Source organism: Schistocerca cancellata, chromosome 4 (assembly GCF_023864275.1).
Source record: "Schistocerca cancellata isolate TAMUIC-IGC-003103 chromosome 4, iqSchCanc2.1, whole genome shotgun sequence".
NCBI classification, from domain to species: domain Eukaryota; kingdom Metazoa; phylum Arthropoda; class Insecta; order Orthoptera; family Acrididae; genus Schistocerca; species Schistocerca cancellata.
This window is the reverse complement of record NC_064629.1, coordinates 86515702-86533829: the sequence shown is the minus strand read 5'-3', so window position 1 is coordinate 86533829 and position 18128 is coordinate 86515702.

Sequence of the window (18128 nt, the reverse complement as noted above, 5' to 3'; positions counted from 1 at the left end):
TCCCTTGGACCTTCAAACCAACGATGAAAGACAGAAATTGCATCGATATTGAATACAAAAGTCAAAATGTCGACTTATTTACAAGAGGAGTAACTCTTCTAACAGTTCGTGCTTTGAGCCTTTCCTGGGACAGCAGTATTAGATTGCGATGCACCATTGCAGGTTTACTGTATCCCTTGGACCTTCAAATCAACGATGAAACACAGAAATTGCATCGATATTGAATACAAAAGGCAAAATGTCGACTTATTTACAAGAGGAGAAACTCTTGTAATAGTTCATGCTTTGAGCCTTTCCTGGGACAGCAGTATTAGATTCCGATGCACCATTGCAGGTTTACTGTATCCCTTGGACCTTCAAATCAACGACGAAACACAGAAATTGCATCGATATTGAATACAAAAGGCAAAATGTCGACATATTTACAGGAGGAGTAACTCTTCTTATAGTTCGTGCTTTGAGCCTTTCCTGGGACAGCAGTATTAGATCCCGATGCACCATTGCAGGTTTACTGTATCCCTTGGACCTTCAAATCAACGATGAAACACAGAAATTGCATCGATATAGAATACAAAAGGCAAAATGTCGACTTATTTACAAGAGGAGTAACTCTTCTAACAGTTCGTGCTTTGAGCCTTTCCTGGGACAGCAGTATTAGATTGCGATGCACCATTGCAGGTTTACTGTATCCCTTGGACCTTCAAATCAACGATGAAACACAGAAGTTGCATCGATATTGAATACAAAAGGCAAAATGTCGACTTATTTACAAGAGGAGAAACTCTTCTAATAGTTCATGCTTTGAGCCTTTCCTGGGACAGCAGTATTAGATTGCGATGCACCATTGCAGGTTTACTGTATCCCTTGGACCTTCAAATCAACGATGAAACACAGAAATTGCATCGATATTGAATACAAAAGGCAAAATGTCGACTTATTTACAGGAGGAGTAACCCTTCTTATAGTTCGTGCTTTGAGCCTTTCCTGGGACAGCAGTATTAGATTCCGATGCACCATTGCAGGTTTACTGTATCCCTTGGACCTTCAAATCAACGATGAAACACAGAAATTGCATCGATATTGAATACAAAAGGCAAAATGTCGACTTATTTACAAGGGGGGTAACTCTTCTAATATTTCGTGCTTTGAGCCTTTCCTGGTACAGCAGTATTAGATTCCGATGCACCATTGCAGGTTTACTGTATCCCTTGGACCTTCAAATCAACGATGAAACACAGAAATTGCATCGATATAGAATACAAAAGGCAAAATGTTGACTTATTTACAGGAGGAGTAACCCTTCTTATAGTTCGTGCTTTGAGCCTTTCCTGGGACAGCAGTATTAGATTCCGATGCACCATTGCAGGTTTACTGTATCCCTTGGACCTTCAAATCAACGATGAAACACAGAAATTGCATCGATATTGAATACAAAAGGCAAAATGTCGACTTATTTACAAGGGGGGTAACTCTTCTAATATTTCGTGCTTTGAGCCTTTCCTGGTACAGCAGTATTAGATTCCGATGCACCATTGCAGGTTTACTGTATCCCTTGGACCTTCAAATCAACGACGAAACACAGAAATTGCATCGATATTGAATACAAAAGGCAAAATGTCGACTTATTTACAGGAGGAGTAATTCTTCTTATAGTTCGTGCTTTGAGCCTTTCCTGGGACAGCAGTATTAGATTCCGATGCACCATTGCAGGTTTACTGTATCCCTTGGACCTTCAAATCAACGATGAAACACAGAAATTGCATCGATATTGAATACAAAAGGCAAAATGTCGACTTATTTACAAGGGGAGAAACTCTTCTAATAGTTCGTACTTTGAGCCTTTCCTGGGACAGCAGTATTAGTTTCCGAAACACCATTGCAGGTTTACTGTATCCCTTGGACCTTCAAATCAACGATGAAACACAGAAATTGCATCGATATTGAATACAAAATGCAAACTGTCGACTTATTTATAAGAGGAGTAACTCTTCTAATAATTCGTGCTTTGAGCCTTTCCTGGGACAGCAGTATTAGATTCCGATGCACCATTGCAGGTTTACTGTATCCCTTGGATCTTCAAAACAACTATGAAATACTGAAATTGCATCGATATTGAATACAAAAGGCAAAATGTCGACTTATTTACAAGAGGAGTAACTCTTCTAATAGTTCGTGCTTTTAGCCCTTCCTGGAACAGTAGTATTAGATTCCGATGCACCATTTAGGTTTACTGTATCCCTTGTACCTTCAAATCAACGATGAAACACAGAAATTGCATCGATCTTCAATGCAAAAGGCAAAATGTCGACTTATTTATAAGAGGAGTAACTCTTCTAATAGTTCGTGCTTTGAGCCTTTCCTGGGACAGCAGTATTAGATTCCGATGCACCATTGCAGGTTTACTGTATCCCTTGGACCTTCAAATCAACGATGAAACACAGAAATTGCATCGATATAGAATACAAAAAGCAAAATGTCGACTTATTTACAAGGGGGGTATTTCTTCTAATATTTCGTGTTTGAGCCTTTCCTGGTACAGCAGTATTAGATTCCGATGCACCATTGCAGGTTTACTGTATCCCTTGGACCTTCAAATCAACGACGAAACACAGAAATTGCATCGATATTGAATACAAAAGGCAAAATATCGAGTTTTTAACAAGAGGAGTAACTCTTCTAATAGTTCGTGTTTTAGCATTTCCTGGGTCAGTAGTATTAGATTCCGATGCACCATTGCAGGTTTACTGTATCCCTTGGACCTTCAAATCAACGATGAAACACTGAAATTGCATCGATATTGAATACAAAAGGCAAAATGTTGACTTATTTACAAAAGGAGTAACTCTTCTAATAGTTCGTGCTTTGAGCCTTTCCTGGGACAGCAGTATTAGATTCCGAAACACCATTGCAGGTTTACTGTATCCCTTGGACCTTCAAACCAACGATGAAAGACAGAAATTGCATCGATATTGAATACAAAAGTCAAAATGTCGACTTATTTACAAGAGGAGTAACTCTTCTAACAGTTCGTGCTTTGAGCCTTTCCTGGGACAGCAGTATTAGATTGCGATGCACCATTGCAGGTTTACTGTATCCCTTGGACCTTCAAATCAACGATGAAACACAGAAATTGCATCGATATTGAATACAAAAGGCAAAATGTCGACTTATTTACAAGAGGAGAAACTCTTCTAATAGTTCATGCTTTGAGCCTTTCCTGGGACAGCAGTATTAGATTCCGATGCACCATTGCAGGTTTACTGTATCCCTTGGACCTTCAAATCAACGACGAAACACAGAAATTGCATCGATATTGAATACAAAAGGCAAAATGTCGACATATTTACAGGAGGAGTAACTCTTCTTATAGTTCGTGCTTTGAGCCTTTCCTGGGACAGCAGTATTAGATCCCGATGCACCATTGCAGGTTTACTGTATCCCTTGGACCTTCAAATCAACGATGAAACACAGAAATTGCATCGATATAGAATACAAAAGGCAAAATTTCGACTTATTTACAAGAGGAGTAACTCTTCTAACAGTTCGTGCTTTGAGCCTTTCCTGGGACAGCAGTATTAGATTGCGATGCACCATTGCAGGTTTACTGTATCCCTTGGACCTTCAAATCAACGATGAAACACAGAAGTTGCATCGATATTGAATACAAAAGGCAAAATGTCGACTTATTTACAAGAGGAGAAACTCTTCTAATAGTTCATGCTTTGAGCCTTTCCTGGGACAGCAGTATTAGATTGCGATGCACCATTGCAGGTTTACTGTATCCCTTGGACCTTCAAATCAACGATGAAACACAGAAATTGCATCGATATTGAATACAAAAGGCAAAATGTCGACTTATTTACAGGAGGAGTAACCCTTCTTATAGTTCGTGCTTTGAGCCTTTCCTGGGACAGCAGTATTAGATTCCGATGCACCATTGCAGGTTTACTGTATCCCTTGGACCTTCAAATCAACGATGAAACACAGAAATTGCATCGATATTGAATACAAAAGGCAAAATGTCGACTTATTTACAAGGGGGGTAACTCTTCTAATATTTCGTGCTTTGAGCCTTTCCTGGTACAGCAGTATTAGATTCCGATGCACCATTGCAGGTTTACTGTATCCCTTGGACCTTCAAATCAACGATGAAACACAGAAATTGCATCGATATAGAATACAAAAGGCAAAATGTTGACTTATTTACAGGAGGAGTAACCCTTCTTATAGTTCGTGCTTTGAGCCTTTCCTGGGACAGCAGTATTAGATTCCGATGCACCATTGCAGGTTTACTGTATCCCTTGGACCTTCAAATCAACGATGAAACACAGAAATTGCATCGATATTGAATACAAAAGGCAAAATGTCGACTTATTTACAAGGGGGGTAACTCTTCTAATATTTCGTGCTTTGAGCCTTTCCTGGTACAGCAGTATTAGATTCCGATGCACCATTGCAGGTTTACTGTATCCCTTGGACCTTCAAATCAACGACGAAACACAGAAATTGCATCGATATTGAATACAAAAGGCAAAATGTCGACTTATTTACAGGAGGAGTAATTCTTCTTATAGTTCGTGCTTTGAGCCTTTCCTGGGACAGCAGTATTAGATTCCGATGCACCATTGCAGGTTTACTGTATCCCTTGGACCTTCAAATCAACGATGAAACACAGAAATTGCATCGATATTGAATACAAAAGGCAAAATGTCGACTTATTTACAAGGGGAGTAACTCTTCTAATAGTTCGTACTTTGAGCCTTTCCTGGGACAGCAGTATTAGTTTCCGAAACGGCATTGCAGGTTTACTGTATCCCTTGGACCTTCTAATCAACGATGAAACACAGAAATTGCATCGATATTGAATACAAAAGGCAAAATGTCGACTTATTTATAAGAGGAGTTACTCTTCTAATAGTTCGTGCTTTGAGCCTTTCCTGGGACAGCAGTATTAGATTCCGATGCACCATTGCAGGTTTACTGTATCCCTTGGACCTTCAACTCAACGATGAAACACAGAAATTGCATCGATATTGAATACAAAAGGCAAAATGTCGACTTATTTATAAGAGGAGTAACTCTTCTAATAGTTCGTGATTTTAGCCTTTCCTGGGACAGCAGTATTAGATTCCGATGCACCATTGCAGCTTTACTGTATCCCTTGGACCTTAAAGTCAACGATGAAACACAGAAATTGCATCGATATTGAATACAAAAGGCAAAATGTCGACTTATTTACAAGGGGAGAAACTCTTCTAATAGTTCGTACTTTGAGCCTTTCCTGGGACAGCAGTATTAGTTTCCGAAACACCATTGCAGGTTTACTGTATCCCTTGGACCTTCAAATCAACGATGAAACACAGAAATTGCATCGAAATTGAATACAAAATGCAAAATGTCGACTTATTTATAAGAGGAGTAACTCTTCTAATAATTCATGCTTTTAGCCTTTCCTGGGACAGCAGTATTAGATTCCGATGCACCATTTCAGGTTTACTGTATCCCTTGGATCTTCAAAACAACTATGAAATACTGAAATTGCATCGATATTGAATACAAAAGGCAAAATGTCGACTTATTTACAAGAGGAGTAACTCTTCTAATAGTTCGTGTTTTAGCCCTTCCTTGGACAGTAGTATTAGATTCCGATGCACCATTTAGGTTTACTGTATCCCTTGTACCTTCAAATCAACGATGAAACACAGAAATTGCATCGATCTTCAATGCAAAAGGCTAAATGTCGACTTATTTATAAGAGTAGTAGCTTTTCTAATAGTTCGTGCTTTGAGCCTTTCCTGGGACAGCAGTATTAGATTCCGATGCACCATTGCAGGTTTACTGTATCCCTTGGACCTTCAAAACAACTATGAAACACAGAAATTGTATCGATACTGAATACAAATGGCAAAATGTCGACTTATTTACAAGGGGAGTAACTCTTCTAATAGTTCGTGCTTTGAGTCTTTCCTGGGACAGCAGTATTAGATTCCGAAACACCATTGCAGGTTTACTGTATCCCTTTGACCTTCAAATCAACGATGAAACACAGAAATTGCGTCGATATTGAACACAAAATGCAAAATGTCGACTTATTTATAAGAGGAGTAACTCTTCTAATAGTTCGTGCTTTGAGCCTTTCCTGGGACTGCAGTATTAGATTCCGATGCACCATTGCAGGTTTACTGTATCCCTTGGACCTTCAACTCAACGATGAAACACAGAAATTGCATCGATATTGAATACAAAAGGCAAAATGTCGACTTATTTAGAAGAGGAGTAACTCTTCTAACAGTTCGTGCTTTGAGCTCTTCCTGGGACAGCAGTATTAGATTGCGATGCACCATTGCAGGTTTACTGTATCCCTTGGACCTTCAAATCAACGATGAAACACAGAAATTGCATCGAGGTTGAATTCAAAAGGCAAAATGTCGACTTATTTACAAGAGGAGTAACTCTTCTAATAGTTCGTGCTTTTAGCGTTTCCTGGGACAGCAGTATTAGATTCCGATGCACCATTGCAGGTTTACTGTATCCCTTGGACCTTCAAATCAACGATGAAACACAGAAAATGCATCGATACTGAATACAAAAGGCAAAATGTCGACTTATTTACAACAGGAGTAACTCTTCTAACAGTTCGTGCTTTGAGCCTTTCCTGGGACAGCAGTATTAGATTGCGATGCACCATTGCAGGTTTACTGTATCCCTTGGACCTTCAAATCAACGATGAAACACAGAAATTGCATCGATCTTCAATGCGAAAGGCAAAATGTCGACTTATTTATAAGAGGAGTAACTCTTCTAATAGTTCGTGCTTTGAGCCTTTCCTGGGACAGCAGAATTAGATTCCGATGCACCATTGCAGGTTTACTGTATCCCTTGGACCTTCAAAACAACTATGAAACACAGAAATTGTATCGATATTGAATACAAAAGGCAAAATGTCGACTTATTTACAAGGGGAGTAACTCTTCTAATAGTTCGTGCTTTGAGTCTTTCCTGGGACAGCAGTATTAGATTCCGAAACACCATTGCAGGTTTACTGTATCCCTTGGACCTTCAAATCAACGATGAAACACAGAAATTGCATCGATATTGAATACAAAAGGCAAAATGTCGACTTATTTACAAGAGGAGTTACTCTTCTAACAGTTCGTGCTATGAGCTCTTCCTGGGACAGCAGTATTAGATTGCGATGCACCATTGCAGGTTTACTGTATCCCTTGGACCTTCAAATCAACGATGAAACACAGAAATTGCATCGATGTTGAATTCAAAAGGCAAAATGTCGACTTATTTACAAGAGGAGAAACTCTTCTAATAGTTCACGCTTTGAGCCTTTCCTCGGACAGCAGTATTAGACTCCGATGCACCATTGCAGGTTTACTGTATCCCTTGGACCTTCAAATCAACGATGAAACACAGAAATTGCATCGATATTGAATACAAAAGGCAAAATGTCGACTTATTTACAAGAGGACTAACTCTTGTAATAGTTCGTGCTTTTAGCGTTTCCTGGGACAGCAGTATTTGATTCCGAAGCACCATTGCAGGTTTACTGTATCCCTTGGACCTTCAAATCAACGATGAAACACAGAAAATGCATCGATACTGAATACAAAAGGCAAAATGTCGACTTATTTACAAGAGGAGTAACTCTTCTAACAGTTCGTGCTTTGAGCCTTTCCTGGGACAGCAGTATTAGATTGCGATGCACCATTGCAGGTTTACTGTATACCTTGGACCTTCAAATCAACGATGAAACACAGAAATTGCATCGATCTTCAATGCAAAAGGCAAAATGTCGACTTATTTATAAGAGGAGTAACTCTTCTAACAGTTCGTGCTTTGAGCCTTTCCTGGGACAGCAGTATTAGATTCCGAAACACCATTGCAGGTTTACTGTATCCCTTGGATCTTCAAAACAACTATGAAATACTGAAATTGCATCGATATTGAATACAAAAGGCAAAATGTCGACTTATTTACAAGAGGAGTAACTCTTCTAATAGTTCGTGCTTTTATCCCTTCCTGGGACAGTAGTATTAGATTCCGATGCACCATTTAGGTTTACTGCATCCCTTGTACCTTCAAATCAACGATGAAACGCAGAAATTGCATCGATCTTCAATGCAAAAGGCAAAATGTCGACTTATTTATAAGAGGAGTAACTCTTCTAATAGTTCGTGTTTTGAGCCTTTCCTGGGACAGCAGTATTAGATTCCGATGCACCATTGCAGGTTAACTGTATCCCTTGGACCTTCAAAACAACTATGAAACACAGAAATTGTATCGATATTGAATACAAAAGGCAAAATGTCGACTTATTTACAAGGGGAGTAACTCTTCTAATAGTTCGTGCTTTGAGTCTTTCCTGGGACAGCAGTATTAGATTCCGAAACACCATTGCAGGTTTACTGTATCCCTTGGACCTTCAAATCAACGATGAAACACAGAAATTGCGTCGATATTGAATACAAAATGCAAAATGTCGACTTATTTATAAGAGGAGTAACTCTTCTAATAGTTCGTGCTTTGAGCCTTTCCTGGGACAGCAGTATTAGATTCCGATGCACCATTGCAGGTTTACTGTATCCCTTGGACCTTCAAATCAACGATGAAACACAGAAATTGCATCGATATTGAACACAAAAGGCAAAATATCGACTTATTTACAAGAGGAGTAACTCTTCTAACAGTTCGTGCTTTGAGCTCTTCCTGGGACAGCAGTATTAGATTGCGATGCACCATTGCAGGTTTACTGTATCCCTTGGACCTTCAAATCAACGATGAAACACAGAAAATGCATCGATACTGAATACAAAAGGCAAAATGTCGACTTATTTACAAGAGGAGTAACTCTTCTAACAGTTCGTGCTTTGAGCCTTTCCTGGGACAGCAGTATTAGATTGCGATGCACCATTGCAGGTTTACTGTATCCCTTGGACCTTCAAATCAACGATGAAACACAGAAATTGCATCGATCTTCAATGCAAAAGGCAAAATGTCGACTTATTTATAAGAGGAGTAACTCTTCTAATAGTTCGTGCTTTGAGCCTTTCCTGGGAAAGCAGTATTAGATTCCGAAACACCATTGCAGGTTTACTGTATCCCTTGGATCTTTAAAACAACTATGAAATACTGAAATTGCATCGATATTGAATACAAAAGGCAAAATGTCGACTTATTTACAAGAGGAGTAACTCTTCTAATAGTTCGTGGTTTTTTCCCTTCCTGGGACAGTAGTATTAGATTCCGATGCACCATTTAGGTTTACTGTATCCCTTGTACCTTCAAATCAACGATGAAACGCAGAAATTGCATCGATCTTCAATGCAAAAGGCAAAATGTCGACTTATTTATAAGAGGAGTAACTCTTCTAATAGTTCGTGTTTTGAGCCTTTCCTGGGACAGCAGTATTAGATTCCGATGCACCATTGCAGGTTTACTGTATCCCTTGGACCTTCAAATCAACGATGAAACACAGAAATTGCATCGATATTGAATACAAAAGGCAAAATGTCGACTTATTTACAAGAGGACTAACTCTTCTAATAGTTTGTGCTTTTAGCGTTTCCTGGGACAGCAGTATTAGATTCCGATGCACCATTGCAGGTTTACTGTATCCCTTGGACCTTCAAATCAACGATGAAACACAGAAAATGCATCGATACTGAATACAAAAGGCAAAATGTCGACTTATTTACAAGAGGAGTAACTCTTCTAACAGTTCGTGCTTTGAGCCTTTCCTGGGACAGCAGTATTAGATTGCGATGCACCATTGCAGGTTTACTGTATCCCTTGGACCTTCAAATCAACGATGAAACACAGAAATTGCATCGATCTTCAATGCAAAAGGCAAAATGTCGACTTATTTATAAGAGGAGTAACTCTTCTAACAGTTCGTGCTTTGAGCCTTTCCTGGGACAGCAGTATTAGATTCCGAAACACCATTGCAGGTTTACTGTATCCCTTGGATCTTCAAAACAACTATGAAATACTGAAATTGCATCGATATTGAATACAAAAGGCAAAATGTCGACTTATTTACAAGAGGAGTAACTCTTCTAATAGTTCGTGCTTTTATCCCTTCCTGGGACAGTAGTATTAGATTCCGATGCACCATTCAGGTTTACTGTATCGCTTGTACATTCAAATCAACGATGAAACGCAGAAATTGCATCGATCTTCAATGCAAAAGGCAAAATGTCGACTTATTTATAAGAGGAGTAACTCTTCTAATAGTTCGTGTTTTGAGCCTTTCCTGGGACAGCGGTATTAGATTCCGATGCACCATTGCAGGTTTACTGTATCCCTTGGACCTTCAAAACAACTATGAAACACAGAAATTGTATCGATATTGAATACAAAAGGCAAAATGTCGACTTATTTACAAGGGGAGTAACTCTTCTAATAGTTCGTGCTTTGAGTCTTTCCTGGGACAGCAGTATTAGATTTCGAAACACCATTGCAGGTTTACTGTATCCCTTGGACCTTCAAATCAACGATGAAACACAGAAATTGCGTCGATATTGAATACAAAATGCAAAATGTCGACTTATTTATAAGAGGAGTAACTCTTCTAATAGTTCGTGCTTTGAGCCTTTCCTGGGACAGCAGTATTAGATTCCGATGCACCATTGCAGGTTTACTGTATCCCTTGGACCTTCAAATCAACGATGAAACACAGAAATTGCATCGATATTGAATACAAAAGGCAAAATATCGACTTATTTACAAGAGGAGTAACTCTTCTAACAGTTCGTGCTTTGAGCTCTTCCTGGGACAGCAGTATTAGATTGCGATGCACCATTGCAGGTTTACTGTATACCTTGGACGTTCAAATCAACGATGAAACACAGAAAATGCATCGATACTGAATACAAAAAGCAAAATGTCGACTTATTTACAAGAGGAGTAACTCTTCTAACAGTTCGTGCTTTGAGCCTTTCCTGGGACAGCAGTATTAGATTGCGATGCACCATTGCAGGTTTACTGTATCCCTTGGACCTGCAAATCAACGATGAAACACAGAATCTGCATCGATCTTCAATGCAAAAGGCAAAATGTCGACTTATTTATAAGAGGAGTAACTCTTCTAATAGTTCGTGCTTTGAGCCTTTCCTGGGACAGCAGTATTAGATTCCAAAACACCATTGCAGGTTTACTGTATCCCTTGGATCTTCAAAACAACTATGAAATACTGAAATTGCATCGATATTGAATACAAAAGGCAAAATGTCGACTTATTTACAAGAGGAGTAACTCTTCTAATAGTTCGTGCTTTTATCCCTTCCTGGGACAGTAGTATTAGATTCCGATGCACCATTTAGGTTTACTGTATCCCTTGTACCTTCAAATCAACGATGAAACGCAGAAATTGAATGGATCTTCAATGCAAAAGGCAAAATGTCGACTTATTTATAAGAGGAGTAACTCTTCTAATAGTTCGTGTTTTGAGCCTTTCCTGGAACAGCAGTATTAGATTCCGATGCACCATTGCAGGTTTACTGTATCCCTTGGACCTTCAAATCAACGATGAAACACAGAAATTGCATCGATATTGAATACAAAAGGCAAAATGTCGACTTATTAACAAGGGGAGAAACTCTTCTAATAGTTCGTACTTTGATCCTTTCCTGGGACAGCAGTATTAGTTTCCGAAACACCATTGCAGGTTTACTGTATCCCTTGGACCTTCAAATAAAGGATGAAACACAGAAATTGCATCGAAATTGAATACAAAACGAAAAAGGTCGACTTATTTATAAGAGGAGTAACTCTTCTAATAATTCGTGCTTTTAGCCCTTCCTGGGACAGTAGTATTAGATTCCGATGCACCATTTAGGTTTACTGTATCCCTTGTACCTTCAAATCAACGATGAAACACAGAAATTGCATCGATCTTCAATGCAAAAGGCAAAATGTCGACTTATTTATAAGAGTAGTAGCTCTTCTAATAGTTCGTGCTTTGAGCCTTTCCTGGGACAGCAGTATTAGATTCCGATGCACCATTGCAGGTTTACTGTATCCCTTGGACCTTCAAAACAACTATGAAACACAGAAATTGTATCGATACTGAATACAAAAGGCAAAATGTCGACTTATTTACAAGAGGAGAAACTCTTCTAATAGTTCACGCTTTGAGCCTTTCCTGGGACAGCAGTATTAGACTCCGATGCACCATTGCAGGTTTACTGTATCCCTTGGACCTTCAAATCAACGATGAAACACAGAAATTGCATCGATATTGAATACAAAAGGCAAAATGTCGACTTATTTACAAGAGGACTAACTCTTCTAATAGTTCGTGCTTTTAGCGTTTCCTGGGACAGCAGTATTAGATTCCGATGCACCATTGCAGGTTTACTGTATCCCTTGGACCTTCAAATCAACGATGAAACACAGAAAATGCATCGATACTGAATACAAAAGGCAAAATGTCGACTTATTTACAAGAGGAGTAACTCTTATAACAGTTCGTGCTTTGAGCCTTTCCTGGGACAGCAGTATTAGATTGCGATGCACCATTGCAGGTTTACTGTATCCCTTGGACCTTCAAATCAACGATGAAACACAGAAATTGCATCGATCTTCAATGCAAAAGGCAAAATGTCGACTTAATTATAAGAGGAGTAACTCTTCTAACAGTTCGTGCTTTGAGCCTTTCCTGGGACAGCAGTATTAGATTCCTAAACACCATTGCAGGTTTACTGTATCCCTTGGATCTTCAAAACAACTATGAAATACTGAAATTGCATCGATATTGAATACAAAAGGCAAAATGTCGACTTATTTACAAGAGGAGTAACTCTTCTAATAGTTCGTGCTTTTATCCCTTCCTGGGACAGTTGTATTAGATTCCGATGCACCATTTAGGTTTACTGTATCCCTTGTACCTTCAAATCAACGATGAGACGCAGAAATTGCATCGATCTTCAATGCAAAAGGCAAAATGTCGACTTATTTATAAGAGGAGTAACTCTTCAAATAGTTCGTGTTTTGAGCCTTTCCTGGGACAGCAGTATTAGATTCCGATGCACCATTGCAGGTTTTCTGTATCCCTTGGACCTTCAAAACAACTATGAAACTCAGAAATTGTATCGATATTGAATACAAAAGGCAAAATGTCGACTTATTTACAAGGGGAGTAACTCTTCTAATAGTTCGTGCTTTGAGTCTTTCCTGGGACAGCAGTATTAGATTCCGAAACACCATTGCAGGTTTACTGTATCCCTTGGACCTTCAAATCAACGATGAAACACAGAAATTGCGTCGATATTGAATACAAAATGCAAAATGTCGACTTATTTATAAGAGGAGTAACTCTTCTAATAGTTCGTGCTTTGAGCCTTTCCTGGGACAGCAGTATTAGATTCCGATGCACCATTGCAGGTTTACTGTATCCCTTGGACCTTCAAATCAACGATGAAACACAGAAATTGCATCGATATTGAATACAAAAGGCAAAATATCGACTTATTTACAAGAGGAGTAACTCTTCTAACAGTTCGTGCTTTGAGCTCTTCCTGGGACAGCAGTATTAGATTGCGATGCACCATTGCAGGTTTACTGTATCACTTGGACCTTCAAATCAACGATGAAACACAGAAAATGCATCGATACTGAATACAAAAGGCAAAATGTCGACTTATTTACAAGAGGAGTAACTCTTCTAACAGTTCGTGCTTTGAGCCTTTCCTGGGACAGCAGTATTAGATTGCGATGCACCATTGCAGGTTTACTGTATCCCTTGGACCTTCAAATCAACGATGAAACACAGAAATTGCATCGATCTTCAATGCAAAAGGCAAAATGTCGACTTATATATAAGAGGAGTAACTCTTCTAATAGTTCGTGCTTTGAGCCTTTCCTGGGACAGCAGTATTAGATTCCGAAACACCATTGCAGGTTTACTGTATCCCTTGGATCTTCAAAACAACTATGAAATACTGAAATTGCATCGATATTGAATACAAAAGGCAAAATGTCGACTTATTTACAAGAGGAGTAACTCTTCTAATAGTTCGTGCTTTTATCCCTTCCTGGGACAGTAGTATTAGATTCCGATGCACCATTTAGGTTTACTGTATCCCTTGTACCTTCAAATCAACGATGAAACGCAGAAATTGCATCGATCTTCAATGCAAAAGGCAAAATGTCGACTTATTTATAAGAGGAGTAACTCTTCTAATAGTTCGTGTTTTGAGCCTTTCCTGGGACAGCAGTATTAGATTCCGATGCACCATTGCAGGTTTACTGTATCCCTTGGACCTTCAACTCAACGATGAAACACAGAAATTGCATCGATATTGAATACAAAAGGCAAAATGTCGACTTATTTACAAGGGGAGAAACTCTTCTAATAGTTCGTACTTTGAGCCTTTCCTGGGACAGCAGTTTAGTTTCCGAAACACCATTGCAGGTTTACTGTATCCCTTGTACCTTCAAATCAACGATGAAACACAGAAATTGCATCGATCTTCAATGCAAAAGGCAAAATGTCGACTTATTTATAAGACTAGTAGCTCTTCTAATAGTTCGTGCTTTGAGCCTTTCCTGGGACAGCAGTATTAGATTCCGATGCACCATTGCAGGTTTACTGTATCCCTTGGACCTTCAAAACAACTATGAAACACAGAAATTGTATCGATACTGAATACAAAAGGCAAAATGTCGACTTATTTACAAGGGGAGTAACTCTTCTAATTGTTCGTGCTTTGAGTCTTTCCTGGGACACCAGTATTAGATTCCGAAACACCATTGCAGGTTTACTGTATCCCTTGGACCTTCAAATCAACGATGAAACACAGAAATTGCGTCGATATTGAATACAAAATGCAAAATGTCGACTTATTTATAAGAGGAGTAACTCTTCTAATAGTTCGTGCTTTGAGCCTTTCCTGGGACAGCAGTATTAGATTCCGATGCACCATTGCAGGTTTACTGTATCCCTTGGACCTTCAACTCAACGATGAAACACAGAAATTGCATCGATATTGAATACAAAAGGCAAAATGTCGACTTATTTACAAGAGGAGTAACTCTTCTAACAGTTCGTGCTTTGAGCTCTTCCTGGGACAGCAGTATTAGATTGCGATGCACCATTGCAGGTTTACTGTATCCCTTGGACCTTCAAATCAACGATGAAACACAGAAATTGCATCGATGTTGAATTCAAAAGGCAAAATGTCGACTTATTTACAAGAGGAGAAACTCTTCTAATAGTTCACGCTTTGAGCCTTTCCTGGGACAGCAGTATTAGACTCCGATGCACCATTGCAGTTTACTGTATCCCTTGTACCTTCAAATCAACGATGAAACACAGAAATTGCATCGATGTTGAATTCAAAAGGCAAAATGTCGACTTATTTACAAGAGGAGAAACTCTTCTAATAGTTCACGCTTTGAGCCTTTCCTGGGACAGCAGTATTAGACTCCGATGCACCATTGCAGGTTTACTGTATCCCTTGGACCTTCAAATCAACGATGAAACACAGAAATTGCATCGATATTGAATACAAAAGGCAAAATGTCGACTTATTTACAAGAGGACTAACTCTTCTAATAGTTCGTGCTTTTAGCGTTTCCTGGGACAGCAGTATTAGATTCCGATGTACCATTGCAGGTTTACTGTATCCCTTGGACCTTCAAATCAACGATGAAACACAGAAAATGCATCGATACTGAATACAAAAGGCAAAATGTCGACTTATTTACAAGAGGAGTAACTCTTATAACAGTTCGTGCTTTGAGCCTTTCCTGGGACAGCAGTATTAGATTGCGATGCACCATTGCAGGTTTACTGTATCCCTTGGACCTTCAAATCAACGATGAAACACAGAAATTGCATCGATCTTCAATGCAAAAGGCAAAATGTCGACTTATTTATAAGAGGAGTAACTCTTCTAACAGTTCGTGCTTTGAGCCTTTCCTGGGACAGCAGTATTAGATTCCGAAACACCATTGCAGGTTTACTGTATCCCTTGGATCTTCAAAACAACTATGAAATACTGAAATTGCATCGATATTGAATACAAAAGGCAAAATGTCGACTTATTTACAAGAGGAGTAACTCTTCTAATAGTTCGTGCTTTTATCCCTTCCTGGGACAGTAGTATTAGATTCCGATGCACCATTTAGGTTTACTGTATCCCTTGTACCTTCAAATCAACGATGAGACGCAGAAATTGCATCGATCTTCAATGCAAAAGGCAAAATGTCGACTTATTTATAAGAGGAGTAACTCTTCTAATAGTTCGTGCTTTGAGCCTTTCCTGGGACAGCAGTATTAGATTCCGAAACACCATTGCAGGTTTACTGTATCCCTTGGATCTTCAAAACAACTATGAAATACTGAAATTGCATCGATATTGAATACAAAAGGCAAAATGTCGACTTATTTACAAGGGGAGTAACTCTTCTAATAGTTCGTGCTTTGAGTCTTTCCTGGGACAGCAGTATTAGATTCCGAAACACCATTGCAGGTTTACTGTATCCCTTGGACCTTCAAATCAACGATGAAACACAGAAATTGCGTCGATATTGAATACAAAATGCAAAATGTCGACTTATTTATAAGAGGAGTAACTCTTCTAATAGTTCGTGCTTTGAGCCTTTCCTGGGACAGCAGTATTAGATTCCGATGCACCATTGCAGGTTTACTGTATCCCTTGGACCTTCAAATCAACGATGAAACACAGAAATTGCATCGATATTGAATACAAAAGGCAAAATATCGACTTATTTACAAGAGGAGTAACTCTTCTAACAGTTCGTGCTTTGAGCTCTTCCTGGGACAGCAGTATTAGATTGCGATGCACCATTGCAGGTTTACTGTATCCCTTGGACCTTCAAATCAACGATGAAACACAGAAAATGCATCGATACTGAATACAAAAGGCAAAATGTCGACTTATTTACAAGAGGAGTAACTCTTCTAACAGTTCGTGCTTTGAGCCTTTCCTGGGACAGCAGTATTACATTGCGATGCACCATTGCAGGTTTACTGTATCCCTTGGACCTTCAAATCAACGATGAAACACAGAAATTGCATCGATCTTCAATGCAAAAGGCAAAATGTCGACTTATATATAAGAGGAGTAACTCTTCTAATAGTTCGTGCTTTGAGCCTTTCCTGGGACAGCAGTATTAGATTCCGAAACACCATTGCAGGTTTACTGTATCCCTTGGATCTTCAAAACAACTATGAAATACTGAAATTGCATCGATATTGAATACAAAAGGCAAAATGTCGACTTATTTACAAGAGGAGTAACTCTTCTAATAGTTCGTGCTTTTATCCCTTCCTGGGACAGTAGTATTAGATTCCGATGCACCATTTAGGTTTACTGTATCCCTTGTACCTTCAAATCAACGATGAAACGCAGAAATTGCATCGATCTTCAATGCAAAAGGCAAAATGTCGACTTATTTATAAGAGGAGTAACTCTTCTAACAGTTCGTGTTTTCAGCCTTTCCTGGGACAGCAGTATTAGATTCCGATGCACCATTGCAGGTTTACTGTATCCCTTGGACCTTCAAAACAACTATGAAACACAGAAATTGTATCGATATTGAATACAAAAGGCAAAATGTCGACTTATTTACAAGAGGAGAAACTCTTCTAATAGTTCATGCTTTGAGCCTTTCCTGGGACAGCAGTATTAGATTCCGATGCACCATTGCAGGTTTACTGTATCCCATGGACCTTCAAATCAACGATGAAACACAGATATTGCATCGATATTGAATACAAAAGGCAAAATGTCGACTTAGTTACAAGAGGAGTAACTCTTCTTATAGTTCATGCTTTGAGCCTTTCCTGGGACAGCAGTATTAGATTCCGATGCACCATTGCAGGTTTACTGTATCCCTTGGACCTTCAAATCAACGATGAAACACAGAAATTGCATCGATATTGAATACAAAAAGCAAAATGTCGCCTTCTTTACAAGAGGAGTAACTCTTCTAATAGTTCGTGCTTTTAGCCTTTCCTGGGACAGCAGTATTAGATTCCGATGCACCCTTGCAGGTTTACTGTATCCCTTGGACCTTCCAATCAACGATGAAACACAGAAATTGCATCGATATTGAATACAAAAGGCAAAATGTCGACTTATTTGCAA